The sequence below is a fragment of the Eucalyptus grandis genome, chromosome 1, assembly GCF_016545825.1.
Source record: "Eucalyptus grandis isolate ANBG69807.140 chromosome 1, ASM1654582v1, whole genome shotgun sequence".
Lineage (NCBI taxonomy): Eukaryota > Viridiplantae > Streptophyta > Magnoliopsida > Myrtales > Myrtaceae > Eucalyptus > Eucalyptus grandis.
Window position 1 is genome coordinate 852,000 of NC_052612.1, and position 25,774 is coordinate 877,773.

A 25,774-nucleotide genomic window follows, 5' to 3' on the forward strand; every position below is an offset into this window, starting at 1 on the left:
CAAAATCGGCGCGAATAATGCCGAGCTTTTGCAAAATATATTCGTCAAATTGATTTTTTTTCCGACCAAAAACAAGTTAGTGCTTTCGCCTCGTACACATGCAGATCGAAATGCTGACGTGATTTTTCATTGATTAGTTTTTAAAAAAAAAAAAAATCTAAACAACGACATGAAGTATTATTATTCTCTCAAATAAGAGTCCAAAATATACGTTATTTTAAATAAAAGGCCCGAAGTGACCAAATCGTCTCAAATAAAAGTGGAACTTATTTCATATAAAAGCCTAAAGTAAGCATATTAGTCTTAAAAAAAAAGGGATTTAACCTCTCGATTGAAGGGCATTTTCATCTTTTATTTTTAAAAAAATATTTTTTTTATTTTTTCTTTTTCCCTCTTTCCTTTATTGGCCATGGCGAAGGGAAGTTGAAAGGATCGCCCTCACGTCAAGTAAGGGTAGCCCTCAACCGATGCCCTCGCCCACGTCAAATGAGGGTTGCCCTTGCCTCGACTCAGGCGACGCCCTCACCAACCTAGGGAGGGTTGCCCTCACTTGGCTTAGGCGAGAGTTGCCCTGGTCCAATGCAGGCAAGAGTCACCCTTGTTGGATCTAGCAAGGGCTACTCTCGCTTGACACTAGCGAGGGTGACCTTCGCCAAGCATCAGCAACCATGTCCAAAGAAGGGAAGAGGAAAAAGGAAAAGAAAATAAGAAAGGAATAATTTTTTTTTATAAATATAGTCACAATTTTTTTACCAAAATACCCCTTCTCTTATGGCTGGAAAAGTCAGCCTTGGTCAAAGACCCTTATTTGAGATGATTTGGTCACTTTATGCCCTTATTTGAAATAATTTGGTCACTTCAATTTTTTATTTTAAACAATATCTACTTTAACCCTTATTTAAGAAAATTAGGGTACTTCATGCCCTTTTTTGAAATTTTCCTTAATTTAATTATAGTTGTGGAAAGGAAAGGGTGGAAAAATTACAATAAAAAAAAACCTAGAAAAAAAAAGTGAGTGCGAAAGAGAGAGAGAGAGAGAGAGAGAGAGAGAGAGAGAGAGAGAGAGAGAGAGAGAGGGTTGTCCAAGCACCGGCGAGGGCCGACAAACCTCACCGACTAAGGTGAACCGACAATGTTGTCACCAATTGAGTTGGATTTTTTTTTTTTTTTTGGCTAAAGAAAGAAGGGCAAATACCACAAAAAGCCCCAAATTAGATCAATTATGACATAAATACTCCGAATTTTTTTCATATCTCACAAGGTTCTAAACTTATTCATTATGACACAATAACTCCTAATTTTTTTTTGTCAAGAAAAAGAAACTTGAACCTATATTATTTATTTCAATTCTATCCAAGATATATTTATCACATTAGTATAAGTTTGGAATTTGTTATGTTATAAAAAAAAATCGAGGTATTTATGTCACAATTGACAAATTTAAGATTTTTTTTAATGATTTTAACCTAAAAAAAAATTGGACCCATTTAACTATGGTCTTTGGAATAGTTTGAAATTTTGGGAACGTGGAAGTTTGTTTGTTGCTTCTTTGTTCCTTGTACCCATGGGCAACGGAATACTTAGAATTAGAGTTGATTTTGAGGTCAAGGATGGAAGATCGGAGCATTTAAGGTGATTTGAAAATTAGGTCAAGAGAATATCTGCATCTCATGTAGATTGGGAGGGACTTGAAGATCTAAGTGGCCATTCTTGTTGGAGTTCTTTCTTGATTTATGCAACTCGCATTTCTTGAAGATCTACGCGCAAAGTCACTTTGGGTGACGATTGTTGAGGGGTCCAAGCGAGCTGATGTAACCACCGTCGGTAGCTATACCATTGCCTATACTCTTTTTTTCTTTGTTTACATACGTGTGAACGCATGGGCATTTTTATGTTCAGTGATGGAGGTATGCTATCTGAACAATGGATATCCATCCATGAGCACCTATTACTGCTAAGCCACGAACTTGAACTAGGAGATCAAAAGATAGCCGTAGGATCTCGTACAATGGAACTCACATTTATGGACCTGAATGAACCCATTAGCATGAAACATTTTTTTTTTATCCCTCATTTTGAAGAAATAAAGGTATTTACATGCTTAAAACTCAAAATACTAGACCTACTTTGGCTAAGGAAATGCAATTGTATCTCCATGAGCATCTTAAATTTTTTTTACCAAACAGGATCTTAAGAACATATAAAGCTTAAAGGCTTTGAAAAAGTAATTTTTGAATTCACCCTTGTTGTCAAATGACACGTGGCAACTAAGTGCTCATGTTTTTCTTTTTTTTTTTAAGAAATATTTTTAATTTGATTAATTTTTAATTTAATCTAATTTAAATTTAACTTGTATTTTAAGGAAATTATCTCTTATCAGCCGAAAATTGGGTAGCATTGATGGGACTCCCATGCCCTACACAAATTTGAGAGCCATGAAAAAAAGACAAGGTAAGATAATTGTCAATTGATTAGTTGTTTCAACCCATTTAGTTTATCCAATTAATTTGACCATATGAATAGCAATCAATTTCAATCGCATGGCTAAATGGGGATCACACTCGGTCGAGGGATATGAACTTTTCCAAAAGGTGGGGACTTTTAGGGAGTCCAATTCATTTCAGTTTGGAATTTCCAAACTGAAACTGACTGATTCGGTCGGACTCCCTGAAAGTTCCCACCTTTGGAAAACAGAGCGTCCTATAAATACCAGCGAGTCGCAATTCTCCGCTAATCAACATTGTCTGTCCATTTTGGTCTACACACGAAAGGAAAGACGGAAGATCTCGGGAGGCTTTGCGCAAACGAGGACGCTCGCTCGGGTTGCTCCTACCCTCCTCTGCACTCATCCACGTCGCAGCTCCAGCCCCGTGAGCGACGACGACGGCACTGCCCTCTCCTCCCGCCAAACCTATCTGATGTCATTCCCCTCTCTCCCAAAAAATAAAAAAAATCCTCCCTCAAATTTGGGATTTTGAAGCTGAGAGCCTGTTTTGAGCTGCATTTCTTCTTCTCTAGACCTTGATTCCTTTTGTTCTCTTGTTTCGCTGGGCCCGGCCCGGCGGGAGGCCGTCGTGTCCATCGCCGAACCTAACGAGCTGCCGCTCCTTCCCACACCTCCGACTACCGGAGACGACGCGGCTTCTCTCTGTCCCAAGCCGCAGCTGTTGCATCATGATCTCGAGCCTGTTTTCGTTGGCTCGGCGTCCCTTGCGGCTTCGTCTTGCATCGCTACCCGCAGCCGAAAGTCACTACCGAGACGAATCACCAATCGTCGGCCGAATCGCCGCCGCGTGCACCTCGCCGAACCACTACCGTGGCCATCCTTCGCCAGGGAGCACCGTACCGGTCGTCCGTCGAGCCAATTCCGATGAAGTCCATCCTGTGAATTTAGATAAAATCTCGTCCGAATTTGTTTGTGGTTTCGCATGCGATTGTGCACTCTGAGCAGAAATCCCCTTCGCTAAATCTATTTGCACACGCCTTCAGCTGCTGGATGATCTTTTTTTCTTCTTCTTCTTTCGTGTCTGTGTACTGACCGCTTACCATTAACATACAGTGTGTTCCCGAGGATCTCCGTCTTCGTCTCTATGTGCTCTGCCAGGGAAGCATTCCAAAAACCTCAGCTCACTTCCTAGCCAGGCCACGCCACACCAAGTTACCAACCCTTTTTTCTCTTCTGGGGAGGGAGAGAGAGGTCTGGAAGTAATACGCTTCCCAGATATGGGACACTCAAAGGCCAGAGCTTTTGAGTTCGATGTGTTCTTGAGTTTTAGTGGAGTGGATACTCGTTTTGACTTCACAGACTTCCTCAATAAAGACTTGAATAATGCCGGAATCCGCGTATTTAGGGACGAAGACTCAATCAAGGTGGGTGATAAGATTGGTGAGACAATTCTACAAGCTATCAACAACTCCAAAATCTACATACCCATCATCTCTCAAACTTACCCTAACTGCAAATGGTGTCTTTTGGAGCTTGAACGCATGATGAACAATGTGTCTCAATCAGAGGGGATAGAAAAAGGATTTTCCCCCTTTTTTATAAAGTGGAACCTGGGGATGTTAAACATATGACTCCATGCCCTGAGAATCTTCCCTCCGAAGTCGAACTTAAGGCGCTCAAAGAGACTTGCAAAGATTGGTCAAATCAAGGGATGGAAGGTCGAGGAGCGACAAAGGTAAAACTACCATTAAGATGCCTGCCTAATTCTTCTTTTTTTTTTTTTTTTTTAAGGGGATAAAACATTGCCCTATCAAATCATTTCTTTTCTTCTTCTGTTTTAAATGGAAAATTTTGAAAACTGCCTTCAACTACAAGTGCTGCTCCTATTCAACTTTATATCCTCTACTGGAGACATCTTTCCTAATATTTCAGTTGTTATAGCTACTGCTGGCGCTGGGGAATATGTCACAGGTTTTGGGATTATTCAATTTGTCATCACCAAATTGCAGTGTTCAAAGGATGACCTAGAATTTGCCTACATTTTCTCCCTATTACTAGTGCTGAAAATCTTTTCTAGGCTTAGCTATAAATGCCGAAATTTTGCTTGGGCACCATGTGGTAGCCACTTGGTAATTTCAGCCATTGCGTAGACCACTACCAAATAGAAAAAGGCATCCGGTGAATTGAATTCTACTAAATTAGCCTATACGATTATTCTATGTATTTAGATATTGTTCGTAACCACGTGCGATGTGTGGGTATGAATTAAATCTAGTCAACTGATGAAAGTGCTTTTGTGTATGGCAGCCAAGCAAAAATTGTCGATTTGGTCGTTCGAAAGGTTTTGGAGGAGCTAGGTAGAAAAGATGAGTCACAGACTGAGCATCCAATTGAGCTTGATGACTTGACACAGTCACTTGAAGACTCTTATAATCGTGCAGTGATGGTACCATATCTTCTCCTTCGTTAGTATACAATTGGCGGACATGAATGCATGGATTTGAAATTTGAATTGTTCTAACCTCGGCTTGATGCTTTAATTTGGTGAAACTACACAGATTGCAAGAAGTTAAATGTTATTCAGAAATTTACATGGACAAAAATATATTTTCCGATCAATTAGTGTTCCTTCAACACATTCTTTTTGGTTGGAAATGTTGTTTCCTATAAATTAAATGAGTACACAAATACAAGTCTCATAAACTGTAATTTTTAAAATTATTTCTTGCTGTATAATTCATTGTCGGATGTTGTGTGATGTGATGTTTTTTTTTTTTTTTGTATTTCATACTATTTGCAATAATCGCCCTTTTGAACATTCACATTGTTGCATACTAGCCTGCAGATTTCGAAAATGGTTTAGCTTATCCCCTACCTTCTCTAGTTTTTCAGTCTGCATGACCATCGAATGTTACCTAAAATCTTGTTGTCCTAAAGCATTAGGACAGGAGGCCATTCTCCAAAGATCGATTAGCAAAAGCGTGGCTTTGTTAAAGCTCGACAGATTCTCCAACCCCATTCTCGCCTCCCGTTTTCTGCCTTTGCTAGTTCCTCCCATCTTCTCCGGCGTATTTGATTGCCATTTTAGAATATTTCCAACAAAAAAAAAAAAAAAAAAAAATCTGATTTTTCGCTGGATTGCCCTGCAAACAGAGACTGGAGTTTTAAATATTGACATGGCATGGGTTGGCAGTGCATGCGCTACTGTTTTAATAAGTACTTTTTTCCTAGCTTTCAACAGTCTCTTTTCCTTTCCTCCCCCCACCCCCCTTCAAGTTTCGAAAATTCTTCCATACAATGAATTGCAAAAGACAGATCTTATTTTTTGGGACAGTGTATGAAATTTTACTTATTTTTACCACCTTGACAACAGTTTTTGGTTGTCAGCAGGATAAACATTGCAAGATACATCTTTACCCAAAAAAAAACATTGCAAGATACAAAGTAATCTTTAGGAGCCACGCGTGTCTTGATGTGGATCATTATATGAAGTACATAGATGTGGTAGTTTATATGTGCCAATAGGAATTGGTCAAGCTAAATTTTAGCACTATACCGTTCAAAGAAAATTTTATTTTATTTTCTTTTTTTTTATCGAAATAATTCTATTGACCCCAATTTTCAAGTAACCATAGGAGTATAAACAATATGTTCCACAAGAAACCTAATCTGTTCTTGATTAGATGATTAGTGAGAAAAGATTAGCATTATCTTAATTGTGCAGTGCTTAAAACTTTTGTGAAATTTCAATGCGGTCCAAGTGCAGCGATATGCCGGAAGAGAGAGCCTAAGCAGAGGAAGTATAGGGAGAGGGACGAGTCTAAGCAGTACTAGTACAGAGAGGAGATGGAGGAATCTAAGCATAAATAGGTTGGAGGGCATGGACATGGATGAGGCTAGGGTGAGTACAGGGAGAAGTGGAATCAAAGGGAGTCTAAGCATAAATAGGATGGAGGACATGTACATGGAGGAGGGCAGTGGGAGTACAGGGAGGAGGGGGAGAAGTGGAAGCAGCAGAAGCGGAGGGAGCAGTGGAAGCAGCAGAAGAGGGAGGAGCGGGAGCAGTGGAAGCAGCAGGAATGGCAGCGGGGAAGAGGAAGTGGGGGAAGCAGTGAGAGGAAGTTTTCAAGATATTTGTTTGGGGGCATTCTTGGTGTGCCTTTTTGTGCATTGTGTTTTAGCCTTTCTCTGCTTAATAACAAGGAAACAAGTCGATAAACAGATGGGTTATGGATGCTTCTTTCATTTTTTGATCAGCATGGGATGGTAAACGGTGCCGTTCAAACTTGTAAGGAGATTTTCCATAGATTTGATAAGTATCTCAACTTCTGTAATTCAATCATCTCTGAAAATTCTGATCCCGGTGCTTGTGGTTGGGCATATGGTATGAAAATATTTGATCTCAAAGAGTGGAAGAAGAGAAACATCATGGGAATATATCACCGATAGCAGGAAATTAACGAGGATAGGACATTGTGGATAGTCGGTGTCTTACCCCCTGGATTGGTCACTTTCTACAATCTGACTAAATAGTTCGATCAGAGGTGGCATGCGTTTACACTCGGCTATGATCCAGCACTCAACCGGACAGAAATGGACAATGCAGCAGTCATTCATTACAATGGAAACTGTAAACCATGGTTGGATTTGGCAGTCTCCAACTATTTTGTAAATCTATGATCAGTCTTGAAGGGGAACAATGCAGCGGTGTATGCTTAATAAACCAATGAAAGAGAAGGAACTTTGCAATGCAATTACATTTCAACCTGACATTCCTGAGAATTGCCGACACGGTCTTGCGGGTTAGAGAACTGTCCTCCAATGGAAGATGGCATGAAGTGTTAGTCCACTTTAACGAAGCGAAGTGAGCAGGAATTGAAATCACTGAGCCTTCCATGATTAATTCTGTCATCAAAGCGTCTTTCAAAGCTATCTGATAAACAAGGGAAGTCCATCCATGCTTGTGTGCTCAACCAGGGTCTCAATACATTCTCTTCCATCAGCAATTCCATCATGGATTCGTACATGAAGTGCAGGGACTTGGAATCCGCGTTGGGCGCCTTCCGGTCAATGCAAAGCAGGGATTCCGTGTCGCAGAATGTGCTCACTCATAGGTTTCTTCATCAGGGAAATTTGGGATGAAGGTTGTCATGATTTCGGCGAGCCCGAGTTGATGGATTCGAACCCAATGTCTCCACTTTGGTACTGGTTCTCCAGGCGCATATGTGGATGTTGATATGGAGCAAGCAGATGGACTTTCATACACTCTTGAAGTTCATCAACGAGTGGAGTGGGCACATTGATCTCGATTCAATCTTAGGAATGCAGAGACATTATGCAAATGTGCGGGGATAGTTTGTTCAAAACAGAGATGAACATGAAAAGGCACAAGGTTTCAGGATGTGCCCGAACAATATATGATGAAGTATGATTACCTGACTTAATGTGAAAACATTGGATCGGCATTTAAATTAGGGGGAAAATCTCTCCTTCCCCTGCCAGTGAGGTGTGTTGAGGCAAAACCGTCAAATTTATCACTAAAGGATGTATCATTGAGCCCAATTAAGTACTGAAATAACACATTCTATTTTCTTTTCTCACAGGGGAATAATTGAGGCAATTCCTGATGAATGAAGACATGAAGCAAAATGAAATTGATTCAACACAAGAAGGGTGTATCGTTCCTAAATTAGTCCAATTCAAGTTTGAAATGCAAGTAACATGTCCCATCTCTTGTAGGACAAGGCGCACATCAACCGCAGGAGCGACGCCTTCTACCAAGTTGGCATGCTAAGGCCCAACCATCCATTTTGTTGTAAAGGATTTATATCGTTCGTAAAATGATTTCTAGTCAAGTGTGAAAATAACATGCCCAGTCTTCTAAACGTCTCTTTGAGCAGAGCATTTGAAAAGAGCAAGAATTGAACTTTGTGGATTATCATATGCAGTAAAGAAATGTTTTTCATAAATAAAATCAAGGCATAGAGGCATTTTTCAAGCAATCCTGTCACTTTAGGTGATTTATGTCATGCATATCATGCATATATCCTTCATAATATTTTCCTAACATGTGTCGTCGTCATTCTTGATAGGAAATGTCAATACCCGAAAAACAAAAACACGTGAAGGGTAAATTGTATCGATTCTAATTGCTGATTTTGATACTGTTTCTAACGCGATTCTCTTTTCCTTTGATTTGGATTACATCAAACACTTGTAAGAGGTGTGGTACCATTCTGATTAGTGGTTCTGTTAATGGTTACTGATGATTATAACACAAGCTTGTAGGATTTTTTAGTAGGAAATGACAATGATAGTAGATGTTCCAATTAAAAAGCTAGCACAAATCGAGAAAGGGAAACAAATTACTTGTACTTTGAGCTGTTCACAAGGTGATATGCTTCTTTTTGGATTTATGAGGTTCCTGTGTTTCTCATAACCATGAGAAGAGAGAAAAGGTTTTGGGGGGGTGGTACATTGCTAACTTGACGGTACCATTTGCTCTGTATCATTTATATATGATGAGTTGCCAAAAGATTGTCTCCCCTCTGATTAACATAACTTGTTCTTCACATGCAGAGTCTTGACCGTATAATATGTCAGCCTTTGGAAGGTACAAATGCTCAATACTAGACATGCAAGCTAGGTTGCTGTTAGACACGCTGGGGAAGGGTATTGAGTCTGCTTTGGTGTATCCTCAAGCATTAGTAGCTGAGCCATGGTAGGCATTAAGTGAAATGTTTTCTGGATTGATTCTTGTAGGAGTTATGTGAAGATCAATTTGTTGGAGATATGCGAGATACGCGAATATCAATTTGGGATCATAATTGATCTATAGTATCGTTTCAAAAATCAATATAGAATTAGATTTGATATTTTTGATTTCTTGTATTCGGTCTTATTCCTTCTTTAGCTATATATCGATTGTATTATAAATAGGAGCGTATTCTTGTAAAGGACGATTCATTTAATACAGAATACAGATTACTCCCAAGTCTCTCCTTTTTCTTTCATTTTGTAACAATCCTGAAGCTCTTCCCGTTGAACTGGCACTTGTCCCAACTATACAGGTACTTTCACCTTCATTTTGATTTTTGCTCTTAGATCTCCTTGTTGTGACATGGAAGTTTGAAATGCGGATCTTCTGGCTGTGTTTTTACCATGGCTTGAGGCCGTTATTTTGATGACTATCTTCATATCTGGCTTCTAAACTGAAATTCCTTTATGGGCACTGTGATGGTGAAATTTATTTACAAAAGATGTAGGACATATAATCTTTTTAAGTAAAGAAACGTAGCTTTTGCTGAAAAAGTGGTTGCCCAGATATCTTTTGGCTTTCAAATGATGCTATGTGAGAAATATATCAAGATCGTCATTCGATTCGTGAAATAAATGGCTATGACATATTCTTGCATAGAGTTGTCTTAAGGTTGCATTCGCTTTCAAATCCCATGCATTGCTGAGTTCACTCATGGGCGTGGTTAAAATCACTTTTGAAAGTGTTACGCAACATGACGCTATACGTCTAAAACATGAATTTTCACACATTTAATTACCCTTCTTGCCTAATTTGAACTTCGATTTAGCAAGAAGGGCATTTCATCTTGAATAAGATTACTAGTCACGGAAATTTGACATGTCACGCGTTTATTAACAATGTTACGTAGCTTGACGACACATAATTATAATATGAAATTTCACGGACATAATTACGCTTATTGATTAATATGAGCTTCAATTTAGCACAAAGGGTATATTTATGTCCAATGTGTGGATTAATGTTCATGGGTATCAATCTAGATCCAATACTATTTCAAGTGTGTTTAAAAACATCGTGGGGAAAGCTTTTAGAAAAATGTAAAGAACTTTTAGTGAGAGGGTTTTTCCAAAATGCAAATAGCATTTGATAAGATGTAATTTATAAACATAACTTTAACTTAAATATCATTTGAAAAACACTATACTTTGTAAAGGTCCATGCTATTTTTTTTTTTTTTTAATTTTCAAACATTTGTTGACGAAACTCAGCAATACAAGATTGGCTTGCTAATAATTAAATCTAGTCTCGTTGGTGGCTCGCTGGTGGCCTGAACCTGGCAACGTTGATGGAGGTGTGGACATTTTTTAAATTATAGAAGATTAGAAAAGTTAAAGTTGGAAAAAATGTATATTTATTTTTCAAAAATACTCCAAACTAAAAGTACTTCTAGGATTTTGGAAATGCAACAAATTTCTCCAAAGAAATTTGTGGAGCCATATTTGCATTTATCTAGGATATTTTTAAAGCCCAATGGGCTTTGAGAAGGTGGTTTCCCAGACTCACACTTCGCCGTCAAACGACACGTGGCGAAATTGGAGGGAGAGTTGACGGGGACAACCCCGCCCTACCCGGTCGACGAATTTGAAGGCCGCGGCCTCGCCGACCAAGTCCAACCCCCCACCCGCCCCCACGTGCCCTTTCCACGCTTGACTAAGGCGTTGCGGCCCCGCAAATGCCCTCTCCCTCTCCCCTTATTTACCCGAATGCCACCCCGGTCGTCGCCGTAATTTCGGGGACTCCACGAGGGCCGTCGAGTTCAAATGGGGGGGAGAATTTGGGAATCGTCATCATGGTAGTGTAGCGCAGGTGCAGGTACGGAAGCGAAGGAAGCCAAGCTTCTCTGTAACTCTCTCTCTCTCTCTCTGTGTCTAGCGCGTTTTCGCGTCCTCACCTCTTCGGGCGATCGCCTCCTTTTGACTTCGTCGCGATGGAGAAGAAGGACGATCCGACATTTCCCGAGAAACTGCTCGATTCTCGTGTTCTTCTGACTCGCGACGCGTGAGGGATTTTTGCTCGGATTCTGTCGCAGACGGTCGCGGCACTCGTGATTGCGGTGGTTGGGTAGGTGCGTGCGTCCTTTCGCCGATTCCCCTGCGCCCGTCGATCCCCTAACTAGGTCGGAATTCCCTCTTGATCGACGCAAATGCATGCGTCCTTTGATCGTGCTGCTGCTTTCGATTGCTTGAACTGGGTTCTAGTTAGGATTTTTTTTTTTTTTCCGGCGGGTTTTAGGTTTCGCGCTTCCTGAGCCGGTTCGTTGCTTCTGCAATGGAACCGGCGTTAATTCTGTCTCGGCGAGCAATCGCGCTGTCCTATTCCTCATTAGCTTAGCTGCGGGTTTTGAGAGATGATGCTGGAGATGGGGTTCAATTGCGGGTCTTTGTAAAAGCAGAAGATGAAACCGACGGGGAATCCTAGACGAAAGAGAGAGAAATGGGTGGAGAACTAAGTAGCATCGATATCAATACGCGACACGCGATACGACATGACACGAAACGACACGATATGCGACACGTCACAAAAAAAATAAATAATTTCGATATATCGTTAACACATTGTATATTATATATTTTATATATAAATAATAAATTATTATTTTTATGATTATTTCAATTAAATTAATATGATTCAAATTCACAAATAAATAAATAATAATAAAATCCTATAATAAATTTACACTAAAAATATTAATCCACAATTTATTAATATCTTTCATTGTTTCAATTTGACAAATTCAACTCCATTTCAGTAAATCCATAAAACTTGGAAAGAAAAAAAAAAGTAATTCACATTCTAGACTTGCGTGTCAAACGTGTCAAAAGAAAAAAAAGAAAAATTTGAGGTTAAATTGTGTATCATAGAAAGTAAGAGTTAAAGAGAAGAAAATAAAATATTAAATTCTTTTTCTTTCCTAATTTGTTATTTTATTATTGATTTTTATTTTTTTTTTCACATATATATTTCAACACTTCATTTATTGAAAATTTGTAAAATTGACCTCGCATGTTATGATCATGTATTGGAAAGTCATATGTCGGAATTCCAACTCAAGTGTCAAAAAGTATCGAAAAGATGACTAGGTATAGGATTTTTCGACAAGTGTTGATCGAGTGTCAAAGAGTATCGAATATATGTCGAAGTGTTCGACACGACACGAAGACTTTCGAAGAGTTCCTAGGTGGAGAATGGGGCAAGCAAGATGAATCTTGGTGGCGTTAAAATGAGATGAACGATGTACTATGATACTACATGGTGGTGGCTCTTAGAATGGACAAAAGAATACAACTAGATGGTCCTTTTCATGGTATTCAAATCACATGCATGAGGTCCTAATCTTAAAAAAAAAAAATTGTTAATGTCATTACATAAATCTATTAAATTTAAAAGATGAAAAAACACTTGAAACATTAATTTTACAACTAATAACGAAATCATTATGTAATGAAATGACTTCTAATTCCTTTTGCTCAAATTAAATTGCTCTAAGAGGACTCTCTAGTGACCTAAAATTAAGACCAATGATATCGATTATACATAAAATAAATGAAAGTAAAGAGAGAATCAAGATAAGAATAATGAATTATAAAGAAAAAATTTTTTACTTTCCCGATCCTAATCTCGTAGATGAAGATGTGCGGGGACCTAAAACATTACAAAATCAATCTTAAAATTACATGAGTCAAAGCTAAATTTAAAAAAAAAAAAAAAAAAAGAGAGAAACGACTCTCAGTCAATTTTCTTTGGAGGACAATGTAGATTACTTGAACAGTTGCAATTGAATTCTTCATGTATGCCTTTTATTAGAATATCATCACGTTTTTTTTTTTTTTTTTTTTTTTGTCAAGCTAGAATATCATCACGTTGGGTTATCAAGAAAACGCTAACGCCTGGCTAATGTTTGACCGTCTTTTTCCTTGGCTGACGACCGTTGAGCCAAGCAATATCCAAATTAAAATTAACTAATAGAGAGACGACGCGCGCGCTCGTGTTGCTCAAACGAAGATGGGGCCGACCCTCGCCAGGTTGGAGGTGACACAGACCTGCTTACTTAAACGAAGACGCGCGCTCGTGTTGCTCCGACCCTCGTCTGCACTCATCGACGTCGCAGCTCCAGCCCGTGAGCGACGACGACAGCACTGCCCCCCACTCTTGACGCCTGCTGCTCACCGCTGCCGCCTCCTTTCTTCCGACGAGCTGCTTTACTGTCCAACCCACGCACGACGAGCTCCGACGGCACTGCCCTCTCCTCTTGCCGAACCTGTCTGTCGGCATTCCTCTATCTCCAAAAAAAAAAAGATCCTCCCTCAAATTTGGGATTCTGAAGCTGAGAGCCTTTTTTGTGTAGCAATTCTTCTCTAGGCCTTGATTTCTTTTTTCGTACGTTTTCGTCGGGCCCGGCCCGGCGGGAGGCCGTCGTGTCCGTCGCTGAACCTAATGAGCTCCCCCTGCTTCCCACACCTCCAGCTACCGGAGACGACGCAGCTGCTCTCTGTCCCCATGAACTGCCGTTGCATCCTGATCCCGAGCCGACGTGCTTGTGATCCTTCCTCGTGACGACGAAACCACTTTCTCTTTTCGCAGGTTCGCTCGGCGTCCCTTATGGCTTCGTCTTGCGTTGCCACCCGCGGCCCAAAGTCACTACTGAGACGAGATGAGCCGAGCTGTGTCACAAATTGTTGGCCTAATCACCGCCGCGCGCACCTTGCCAAACTGCCACCGTGGCCATCCTTTGCTAGGGAGCACTATCGGTCATCCGTCAAGGCGATTCCGATGAAGTCCAAATTTGGCACTATTATACTGTGAAGTTAGGTAAAATCTCGTCCGAATTTATTTGCGTTTTTGCATGTGATTGTGCACTCTGAGCAGAAATCACCTTTGCTAAATCTATTTGCACACGCCTTCAGCTTGCTGGATGATCTTTTTTCGTGCATGTGTGCTGACCACTTACCATTAACATACAATATATTCCCGAGGATCTCCATCTTCATCTCTGTGTGCTCTGCCGCGGAAGCATTCCAAAAACCTCAGCTCACTTCTTAGCCAGGCCACGCCACACCACACCAAGTTACCAACCTTTTTTTCTCTTCTAGGGAGAGAGAGAGGGGTCTGGAAGTAATATGCTTGCCAAATATGGCACACTCAAAGACCAGAGCATCATCAGAAGTTCAGTACGATGTGTACTTGAGTTTTAGTGGAGCGGATACTCGTTTTGACTTCGTAGACTTCCTCAATAGAGACTTGAATAATGCCGGAATCTGTGTATTTAGGGACGAAGACGCAATCAAGGTGGGCGATAAGATTGGTGAGACAATTCTACAAGCTATTGACAACTCTAAAATCTACATACCCATCATTTCTCAAACTTATCATGACCGCAAATGGTGTCTTGTTGAGCTTGAACACATGATGAACAATGTGTCTCGGTCAAAGGGTAGAGCAAAGATTTTCCCCATCTTTTATAAGGTGGAACCTAGGGATGTTAAAAATTGGACTCCATGCCCAATGAATGCTTCCTCCGAAGTCGAACTTAGGGCGTTCAAAGAGGCACTTGCAAAGGTTGGTCAAATCAAGGGATGGAAGGTCAAGGAGGGACAAAGGTAAAAGTATCTTTAAGATGCCTACCTAATTCTTCTTCTTTTTTTGGGGGGTTTTGTTTTAGGGGATAAAATCTTGCCCTATCAAATCATTTATTTTCTTCTTCTTTGTTAAATGGAAAATTTTGAAAACTACCTCTGACTCCAAGTGCTGCTCCTATTGAATTTGCCCTATCAAATCATTTATTTTCAATTGTTATAGCTACCGCTGGCACTGGGGAATTTGTTAAGGGTTTTGGGTTTATATGATTTGTCATCAACAAATTGTAGTGTTCAATGTATGACCTTGAATTTGTCTACATTTTCTCCCTATTACAAGTGCTGAAAATATTTTCCAGACTTAGCTATAAATGCGGAAATTTTGCTTGAGCATCATGCGGTAGTCACTTGGTAATTTCAGCCGTCATGTAAACCACTACCATATAGAAAAATGCATCCGGTGAATTGAATTCTACTAAATTAGCCTATATTGATTATTTAGTGTATTTAGATATCATTTGTAACCATGTGCGATGTGTGGGTATGAATTAAATCTAGTCAACTAATGAAAGCATTTTTGTGTATGGTAGTCAAGCAAAAATTGCCGATTTGGTCGTTCGAAAGGTTTTGGAGGAGCTGGGCAGAAAAGATGAGTCACAGACGAAGCATTTAATTGAGCTTGATGACGAGACACGGTCACTTGAAGACTCTTATAATCACGCAGTGATAGTACGATATCTTCTTCTTCATCAATATACAATTGACGCCCGTCAATGCACGGATTTGAAATTTGATCTGTTCTAATCTCAGTTTGATGCTATAATTTGGTAAAACTACACAAATTACAAGAAGTTATATGTTATTCCAAAATTTACTTGGACAAAAATGATTTTCGGATCAATTAGTGTTCCTTCAACGTGTTATTTTTTTTGCAAATGTTGTTTCCTATAAATTAAATAAATACACAACTGCAAGTCTCATAAACTTTAATTTTTAAATTTATTTTTTGCTGTATAATTCATTGTTGGAGTTGTGTGATGTGACGAGTGTTTATTTATTTATTTTTATGTCATATTGTTTGCAATAATCGCCCTCTTGAACGTTCACATGTTGCGTACTAGCCTGCAGATTTTGAAGATGGTTTAACTTATCCCCTGCCTTCTCTAGTTTCAATCCGCATAACCATCAAATGTTACCTAAAATCTTGTTGTCCTAAAGCATTATGACGGGAGGCTATTCTCAAAAGATCGATTAGCGAAAGCATGGCTTTGTAAAAGCTCGACAGATCCTCCAACCCCATTCCCCCTCTCGTTTTCTGCCTTTGCCAGTTCCCCCATCTTTCCGGCGTACTCAAGTTCCATTTTAGAATTTTTCCCACAAAAAAAAAAAAAAAAATGTGATTTTTGCTTGATTGTCCTGGAAATAGAGATTGGAGTTTTAAATATTGACATGACATAGGTTGGCAGTGCAAGCGATACTGTTTTAATAAGTATTTTTTTCCTAACTTTCAACAGTCTCTTTCCCTTTCCTCTCCCCTCTCCCTAAAGTTTAAAAAATTCTTCCATGAAATGAATTCCAAAAGACAAACCTCATTTTGTCGGACAGTGTATGAAATTTTACTTACCAGCAGGGTAAAACATTGCAAGATACAAAATAATCTTTAGAAGCCATGCATGTCTTGATGTGGATCATTATATGAAGTACATAGATGTGGCTGTTTATATGTGCCAATAGGAATTAGTTAAGCTAAATGTTAGCACTATACTATTCAAAGATAATTTACTTTCCTTTTCTTTTCTTTTTATATCAATAAATTTATTGACCCCAATTTTCAAGTAACTGTAGGAGTATAAACAATACGTTCCACAAGCAACCTAATATGTTCTCGATTAGATGATTAGTGAGAAAAGATTAGCATTATCTTAATTGTGCAGTGCTTAAAACTTATGTGGAATTTCAACGTGGTCCAAGTGCAGCGGTATACCGGGAGAGGCCGAGGGCTGGAGAGCGGGTACATGAAGGAGGGCAGTGGGAGTACAGGGAGGAGAAGGAGGGAGTGGAAGCAGCAGAAGAGGGAGGAGCAGGTGCAGTGGAAGCAGCAGAAGAGGGAGGAGCAGGAGCAGTGGAAGCAGCAGAAGGAGTAGCAACAGTGGGAAGAGGAAGCGGGGAAGAGGGGGAAGCAGTGAGAGGAAGTTTTCACTATATTCGTTCGGGGCATTCTTGGAGTACCTTTTTATGCATTGTTTTAACCTTTCTCTGCTTAAGAGCAAGGAAACTAGTCAATAAACAGAAGTAGACGGGTCATGGACACCGCCTACCACTCCAGATAGGCGGAACAAACAATTTATTTTATTTTATTTTATTTTATTTTTTTGTCATTTTCAAATCTATCTACCCTTTTGAATTCCTATTCATCTGTATGAGTACTTACGGATATAAGTTCTTTATTCGTCGCCAAATTATTATTATTTTTGGTAATACCTTTTGGAAATGGGACTTAATTGTGGTAATTTTGACCCCTTGAAACATTTAGGATCATGAAGAAATCTAATGGATTTCCAACGTCAACATAGAATAATCATTCTCATGAAGGTTGCTGATAGTTAATATCGGACTCAGGAGTCTGACTTTCCCAGCCATCTTCTAGCCAGATACATCAGTTTCGTAATGAAGCTAATCGAAAATGAGAGCGGGACTTTACGAATAATAGGAGGATAAAAGAGATCCAGCTTCTTTATGGCCATGCTAAGAGATTGATTCTCGCTCTGTTCGTGCTGGGGGTGACAGCAACCATCGGACGCACAAAATTCTCGACGTGATTCTTGATCCGAACCCCAAGCTCGCTAAAGAGCAAGTAAATGGTAATCTCAAGCTGTGATGGAAATGTTCAGTGTCAAGGCGGACAAATGCTGCATTGTTGACCGGCACAGCAGAAGAAATCCTCTTCGTCTTGCGGCTGTGGAAAGCCAGTCCGGCGTTCTGAGGAGCTGGTTCGAGAGAGGCCGAGGGCAGCACGTTGATGGGGTTGTTTAACGGGGATTTTCATAGCGTGAAGCAAAATAACTTGAAAAGGCTTTGAAGCTTTTCATGGAGGCTCCGGGAGATCATGACACGAACAATTTCGGTCGTAGCATATTGCACTGAACTTTTCTCAAAGAAAGGCACCAATCATACTTTTTGGGACGCTCTTAGCCCAAACCATAAAGAGAAACAGATAAAGACAGCAGATTTTAGACTTGGGGTAGGGATAAATTTGGCCAATCATTTGCCCTTCCAAAAATATCTATCTTTTTATTGGCTTTTTATCCTTTTACAGGTCTAAATATTTGCAGAATTGATATGTTGTCCTAAGCATGACGTTAAAAACTCCATCTCAAGTCTCATCTAGACTTCGGAATCCTTGGATTTAAAACACTTAGGTTGCCAGAATCCTTGGATTTAAAACACTTAGGTTGCGTTTGGCAACCAAGATGAAATTCAGGATAAGATCAAATTTATCATATCTTGTATTTGGTGCCTACTCAAAATAAGATAAAGCAGGATATGAGAAAAAATAGACTAGATAAAATTATCACATGGGGAGGTAGAATAAATGTAAATAAAATTACTAGCATCCATAATTAGAAAGTTATTTTTCTCAAATTATGGACTTTTTAAATTAACAAAATTAAAATTATATCTCAATATAAATAATATTTGAATTCTAATGTAAGAAATTTAAAATAACCAAAAATAATAATTTAGTTATTTTAATTTAATCTTATTTTTATTTATATATTCGAATTTAATTATATTTTATAAAATAATTTCAATATGTAAATATAAATATATATTTATATTTATTATATATTTTAGGTATATTAGTACAATTTACTATTTAATAAAATTTTATTAGAGAACGACGGGAGGGGAAAAATAAAAAATAAATTAATTGATAAAAGAGATGAAAATAAAATAAAGCAAGAGTGTCATAGTTATTTTTATCACATGACAAATTTTTTAAATTTAAAAAAATTAAAATTTGTCATGAGAAATAGTTATTTTTCTCGCATGACAAATTTTTTAAATTAACAAAATTAAAATAATATATCAATATAAATAATATTTGGATTATAATATAAGAAATTCAAAATAACAAAAAAAAATTAATTATTTCAATATAATCTTATTTTTATTTGTATATATTTGAATTAAATTATTTTTATAAATAAGTTCAATATATAAATTTAAATATATATTTATATCTATATTTTAGGTATTTTAGTATTTTAGTTTTATTAGTACAATCTAATGTTTAATAAAATTTTATTAGAGAATGACGGGAGGGGAAGAAAAAAAAAAAAAAAAAAGATATTATAAAAGAAAGGAAAATAAAATATAAAATAAAATAAAATAAACTAAGCAAGAGCATCGCAAGAGATTTTTACTATCCTGTTCATAAAATTTTTTGTTCATTTTTTTATACGCAGTTTATGCTAAATAATGTATATGATATGATGTGAATATATCCGACTTTATTGTTGCAATCACCAAACAGTGGATATGATATATCAAAGTCCTATGAATTTCATATCCTACCTATCCAATCATATCCTGATTAAAAATCCAAACGACCAAATGTAACCTTAGAGAGTACTATCAAATATAAAGTAGGAAAAAGATATTGTACCAATTAGGGGTATTAGGCATGCGAAAACCGATATATTAAAATAAGGAATGCATTTTGATTGCCTACCCCATAATGCCCCATAAGATAGGGACAAGAGTGGGAGGCCCTCGTGGAAAACAAATTGCCATTCCTTGGTGAGGTAACCCTTCGACCGCATCAAGGATCCAAGGAAGCCCCTAATTGAAGGTTTTCTTGAAAAAGACTGCATATTCCATTCTTTACCTTTGGTCCTCCATTTACTAATTATTTGGAAATACTTTCTATTTGAGTATCAAATATAACAAATAAAAAAAAAACAACTATTATTAGTCTTGGTGCATATGATTGTCGTCAAATTGCGTGACCCTTGTAAGTCACTATGAAGTTAAAATTTGTATTATGACAAGAAAAGGTTATAAAAGTCCTTGACATATAACATATAATAATGTACGGCAAGACCAATATTAGGAATTTGTTTGATGGCGGATATAATTCGTGGAAGGTTTTAGTTCCAGGAAAGATATGCAAAATAAATTTAAGAATTATGAGAAAATAGCAATAAAAGATGCTGAGAAGGTTTAGAAAATTAGAACGTACCGCAAAATTTGAATATAGAATAGATGACCCGATTAAGGTCGTTGGAAAAAAACAATCTTGGTGATCGGAAATGATGAAACTTTTCCATAATTTCCAAAAGCGATGTCGAAATAAACAAAAGGAAAGTGAATCCGAATTTTGTTTTCAATTGGTTATTCTATAGGGTAAAAAAGAGGAAAGTATGAATGACCCAGAAAATCATTATACTACTTACATTTTGGCATATGGGAAACCCCAAAGATCAATAATTTTCCTGCGGTAGAATTAAAAAAATTAGGAGAGGACACTAAAGTAATCACCATAAAAAGGTGAGTGGCAAGAAAAGAGAATGGAGTAAACCTGCCTGCTATTTGAAAAGAAGGGAATGCAGGAAGAGAACAAAGATAAATATAGTAAACTATACTTGGGAGTCACTGGGTAAACAACCCAGCAGAATGGAAACAAAACACTAGGGGAGAGAATTACCAAAAATCTAGTTCTTAATGCTGGTCAGCCTGTTTTATCGACCTTAGTTTCGGCACGTACTTTATGATGAGATATAAAAATGAACATTTTATGGCATGCTATTTCAAAAACCGAATCAGGCTCTAGATATTTTTCGACCATTTAAGTGCTGCCGTAAAAGTGCATTGAGAATATACGCATCCGACATAATTTTATTATTGTTATATTACATATGGCAGCAATGTCGCATTGTGTTATTTGATTTCTACTCATTGTTAGCCTGCACATGACGAGAATATGAGATATGAACATTCATACAGAACGATTCTGTTTTGGGATGATAATCATGACCGATATAATTTTTTAGGCATAACCATAACCGATATAGTTTTCAAGCTTTATTACCTAGCAAAGTGGGACCCTAGGGTTCTCGATATAGCAATTGATTTTTAGTTTATGCCAAATATTATCAATTTATGCCGGCATTCATATGGAAATTAATGTTGCACCTAGTTATTGATTGCTTGTTCGTTGTGAGTGCATATCTTTCTTAATTTGCATTATTCTTAGCTGGATCCGATAGAAGTGGTATTAGTCACTTGCTGAGCCATGATATTGCTTGCCCCTTTTTAACTTCTCTAGATTGTGAGGCTGAGGATTCATGAACGTTGCAGTGCAAATGAGAGTATATTGGAATTATTTGAGAAGATGATTTTTGTAGTAATTTTGAAATGATATTAGAAACTTGTCAATAGTTTTTGTTCGAGGATTTTGTCTTTATAATTATCGGTTCATGACACTTTGGAACATAGTGTGAGTATTCTCCAAGAAGAGTTATATTTAATAATAATTCCATATGTGCTAGGTGTGAATTTACAGAGTACACCATCCTTTACTTTGTGAGGGACAGCAGTGTCATTCCCTTGTATCCTAATATAGATTGAGGCATGACAGTTGTGGCATAACAAAAGTTATTATGGTATCCCACTTGAGCAAAGAAGCACGAGCCACTTGGAGGTCGATTATAAAGACACTAAAAATGATACCACTTCATATTCTCCATATCATTATTAACGCAATATATTTGACATATCTCAATTTACAATGTAGGAGGTTGATAAGTATGAGATGATAACCCTCATCACATTGTTTCGCCCCCCATTTCTACTATTGAAAGTAAAAAAGAGCTAGAGAGATATATCAATGATAATATTTATGTGATTTGAAAATAGTTATATTATTTGTTCAATCATTTTATAAGTAATATAAATAATTATTTCTAAAATGTATTTTTTAAATTACTATTTTTTACAAATCGGAATCCATCGTTGGAAAAAGCTAAAAGCATCACTTAAATGACACGTGGTGAAATTGGAGAGAGTTGACGGGAACTCCCCACCCTACACGGTCAACAAATTTGAAGGCCGCGGCCTCACCGACCAAACCCAACCCTTGCCCTGTCAACCGGAAGGGAGGGTGACTTTAGAAGCACTGCCAATGGCGTGACTAAGGCTAGCGTGATTGGCTGATTGCCAAGTTTGCTCATGGCAGCGGCGTCATTAAATCACAGTGACTATGAGCAGCAAGTGATGACATTGTTTGAATCCGACGGTAGCTCAATTTGTTCTTTTGCTCTCTTTTTCATCTTCTCCTCGCTGCAAATAAGGGTTTGGTTATGGTGCCTAGGGCAAAATCTCAAAAGCCATCCGTTCATTTTCATCATAATACAACAAAGCATCTTGAATTACAACATCTCAATATTAATTACACGAAATAACTATATTTATAATCAAATTCACATTTGACACATTTATTAACGTGTTATGCAACACGATGCTAAAACATGAATTTTCACACATTCAATTACCCTTCTCACCTAATTTGAACTTTGATTTAGCGAGAAGGGCATTTCATCTTTGATACGATTACTAGTAAAGCAAAATTGACACGTCACACATTTATCAACAATGTTATGTAGCATGATGACACACAATTTAAACATAAAATTTCACAGACATAGTTACACTAATTGATCAATATGATCTTCAATTAGCACGAAAGGGTATATTTATGTCTAATGTATGGATTAATGTTCACGAGTATCAATCCAATTCTAATTCTACTCCGGGTGTGTTAAAAACACCATGGGGAAAGCTTTTATGGAAAATGTAAAGAATTTTGGGTGAGAGCGTTGTTCTTGCAAATAGCGTTTGATCAAGTGTAATTTAAAAACATTACTTTGACTTAAATACCGTTTGAAAAACACTATACTTTGTGAAGGAACTTTGCTAAAAAAATTTCTATTCTCAAACATTTTTTGGCGAAACTTAGCCGCCAGCGAGCCAAATCAGCCAGCGGTCAAATGTAGCCGCCACCAATGCAAGAGTGGCTTGTTGGTAACCAAATCTAGCCTTGTTAGTGGTCCATTGGTGGCCTAAATAGGGCGACATCGATTGGGGTGTAGACATTTTCGAAATTATAAAAGATTAGAGAAGTTAAAGTTGGAAAAGATATATATATATTTCGGTAATACTCTAAACTCAAAGTACTATAGGATTTCGGGACTGCAACAAAATTCTCCAGAAGGAATCCGTCAGAACCGTATTTGCACTTCTCTAAGGTGATTTTTAAAGCCCAATGGGCTTTGAGAAGGTGTTTTCCCAGGCCCACCCTTCGCCGTCAAACGACACGTGGCGAAATCGGAGGGAGAGTTGACGGGGACTCCCCCGCCCTACCCGGTCGACGAATTTGAAGCCCGCGGCCTCGCCGACCAAGCCCAACCCCCCCCGGTTCCCTTTCCACGCTTGACTAAGGCGCTGCTACTCCGCAAATGCTCTCCCCTCTCCCTTATTTACCCGAATGCCACCCCGGTCGTCGCCGTAATTTCGGCGACTCCACGAGGGCCGTCGAGTCCAAATGGGGGAAGAATTTGGGAATCGTCATCATGGTAGTGTAGCGCAGGTGCAGGTGCAGGTGCAGGTATGGAAGCGAAGGAAGCGAAGCTTCTCTGTAACTCTCTCTCTCTAGCGCGTTTTCGCGTTCTCACCTCTCGGGCGATCGCCTCCTTTTGACTTCGTAGCGATGGAGAAGAAGGACGATCCGACATTTTCCGGGAAACTGCTCGATTCGCGTGTTCTTCTGACTCGCGACTCGTGAGGGAATTTTTGCTCGGATTCTGTTGCAGACGGTAGCGGCATTCGTGATTGCGGTGGTTGGGTAGGTGCGTGCGTCCTTTCGTCGATTCCCCTGCGCCCGTCGATCCCGGAACAAGGTCGGAATTCCCTTTTGATCGACGCAAATTTCTGCGTCTTTTGATTGTGCTGCTGCTTTCGATTGCTTGAACTGTGTTCTAGTTAGGATTTTGCAGCTGGTTTTTTTGGGGCGAGTTTTAGGTTTCGCGCTTCCTGAACCGGTTCGATGCTTCTGCAATGGAACCAGCGTTAATTCTGTCTCGATGAGTAGTCGTGCTGTCCTACTCCTCATTAGCTTAGCTGCGGGTTTTGAGAGATGATGCCGGAGATGGGGTTCAGTTGCGTGTTACGCTTGCGTTTCGACCGTGTTGCCACTTTCCATGGATGAGGACTCACGCAGCGCTTCAAGTTAGGGTCTTGGTTTGGAATGAAAGATATGTTCTTCTAAGCGTAGCCATTCGGTTTGGTTCCGTATTGATGTTCTAGCAATTTTGAGTCTTTTAAGCTGCCGGAACGTGGTGGTTTCTTCTGGTTCGCCTTTCATCAGTTGGCTAGTTTTAGATTATTTCACTGTTAATTGGCTGACGAATAACATCATGCGGGGTGGGGCTATACGTGACTCCTGGAAACTTCCTTCACCAGAGATGTGGGCACAGCTTCTTGTTTTTCCTCCATTACTATGTTGAATGAGGGATACATCATTTCTTAAATCACTCATGTGCTTGAGCAGTCAATTCAAATTTATGCCAGTCCATCTCATGTTTCTCCTTGCCTTATTGATTGAGTGGTGTTCTTCTACTTTATCGAGATTAGATTGTGATCATGGTATCACTTTGCAAAGTGAATTAATGAAATTGGTTTTTATAGGTTGATCTCTTGTCATAATCAGTTCTTGCGGATTAGGGTAAAATGCGTGCACCGTCATTGCTTGCACAGTGTTTACCTTGGTTCACGCCCCATGACCGTGGGAGTCAGAATGTGCCATCTATTCCGGAAAGAGCCTGCCTTCTCCAGCTGTGGAAATTCTTCTGTCCAAGGTAATGTATATAGTCTGTGGTATATCTGATAGTGAATTCAACCAGTGAACTTAAAAAGGCTCACTTTGTGATGCTTCATGACGCTTGAATGTTCTTCTTGTCCAATGTGCAGACAACTCATCCTTACAAATATGCTGGAGAAAGTGTTGACATGCAAGGTCTTACCGTATTACCTGAACTTAATATGATGGAGTCTTTCGGAACAAGCACCAATCTCCTAAGTAACCCGGCTGTTACCCATAACCTCGAAGCCCAGCTTTGATGCTGACAGTCACAGAGAGAGAGAGAGATTTAGCAGTCGGTTTTGCCTCACCGTCATCTTGTTTTGCAGGCCTCTCTACGCTGTTCGCGCTGACCTCGCTCTTGCTCTTAACCTAACGTCTCTCACTCGGTTTTTTTTTCAAGAGTAGAAGCAACAAATAATCCTAAGGAAAAATTCCTAATAAGAGTTTGAAGTTGACATTATTTCAAATAAAGATCCGAAATAAGCATATCAACTCCAAAAAAAAAAAGGGCTTGAAGTGATTTTGATTGTTTCAAATAAGGGCTTAATCTCACTAGCTTGCCGGTCGGCAAAATATTCTGGCCAATTAAGGATATATGTGAACATATGATACTTTTTTTTTTTTTATAAAGGCACTTTGAACTCTTATTTGAGAAAATGAGATGACTTTTGACTCTTATTTGGAATTTTTATTTGGAATTTTCCCTAACATTGAACTTTTACAAAATATATTCATCAAATTGAAACTTTTTTTGGACAAAAAGAAAATGTAGTGCTTTTGTGTCATACACAGGTGGACCAAAATGGTGGCGTGACAAACCACGTCAACGTCATATTTTTGTTGATTAATTTAATTAATGATGTGGAAAGGAAAGGGTGGAAAAACTACAATAGGAATAAAAAAATTCCTAGAGAGGGAAAAAGTGAGCATGAAACAAAGAGAGAGCGAGGGAGAGAGGATTGTCCAAGCATTGGCGAGGGCCAATAACCCCCACCAACTAAGGTGAACCGACA

The 25,774-nt window shown here is 38.7% G+C and overlaps 2 long non-coding RNA genes across 5 annotated transcripts; both read left to right on the plus strand.

The window, feature by feature from the left end:
• Positions 1–3,563: 3,563 nt before the first annotated feature.
• Positions 3,564–9,443, plus strand: LOC104429231. Of its 4 annotated transcripts, XR_005548449.1 has the most exons (5): positions 3,564–4,181; positions 4,754–4,892; positions 6,213–7,952; positions 8,050–9,118; positions 9,209–9,443. It is a non-coding gene; the product is annotated as an uncharacterized LOC104429231 (long non-coding RNA). The 4 variants fall into 4 exon arrangements; XR_005548448.1 differs by having other exon boundaries at positions 6,171–7,952; positions 8,050–9,443; XR_005548447.1 differs by having other exon boundaries at positions 6,208–7,952; positions 8,050–9,443.
• Positions 9,444–23,547: 14,104 nt separating this feature from the next.
• LOC120290826 lies at positions 23,548–25,027 on the plus strand. The gene is made up of 3 exons (XR_005548455.1): positions 23,548–23,799; positions 24,587–24,756; positions 24,869–25,027. It is a non-coding gene; the product is annotated as an uncharacterized LOC120290826 (long non-coding RNA).
• The last annotated feature ends 747 nt before the right edge of the window (positions 25,028–25,774 follow it).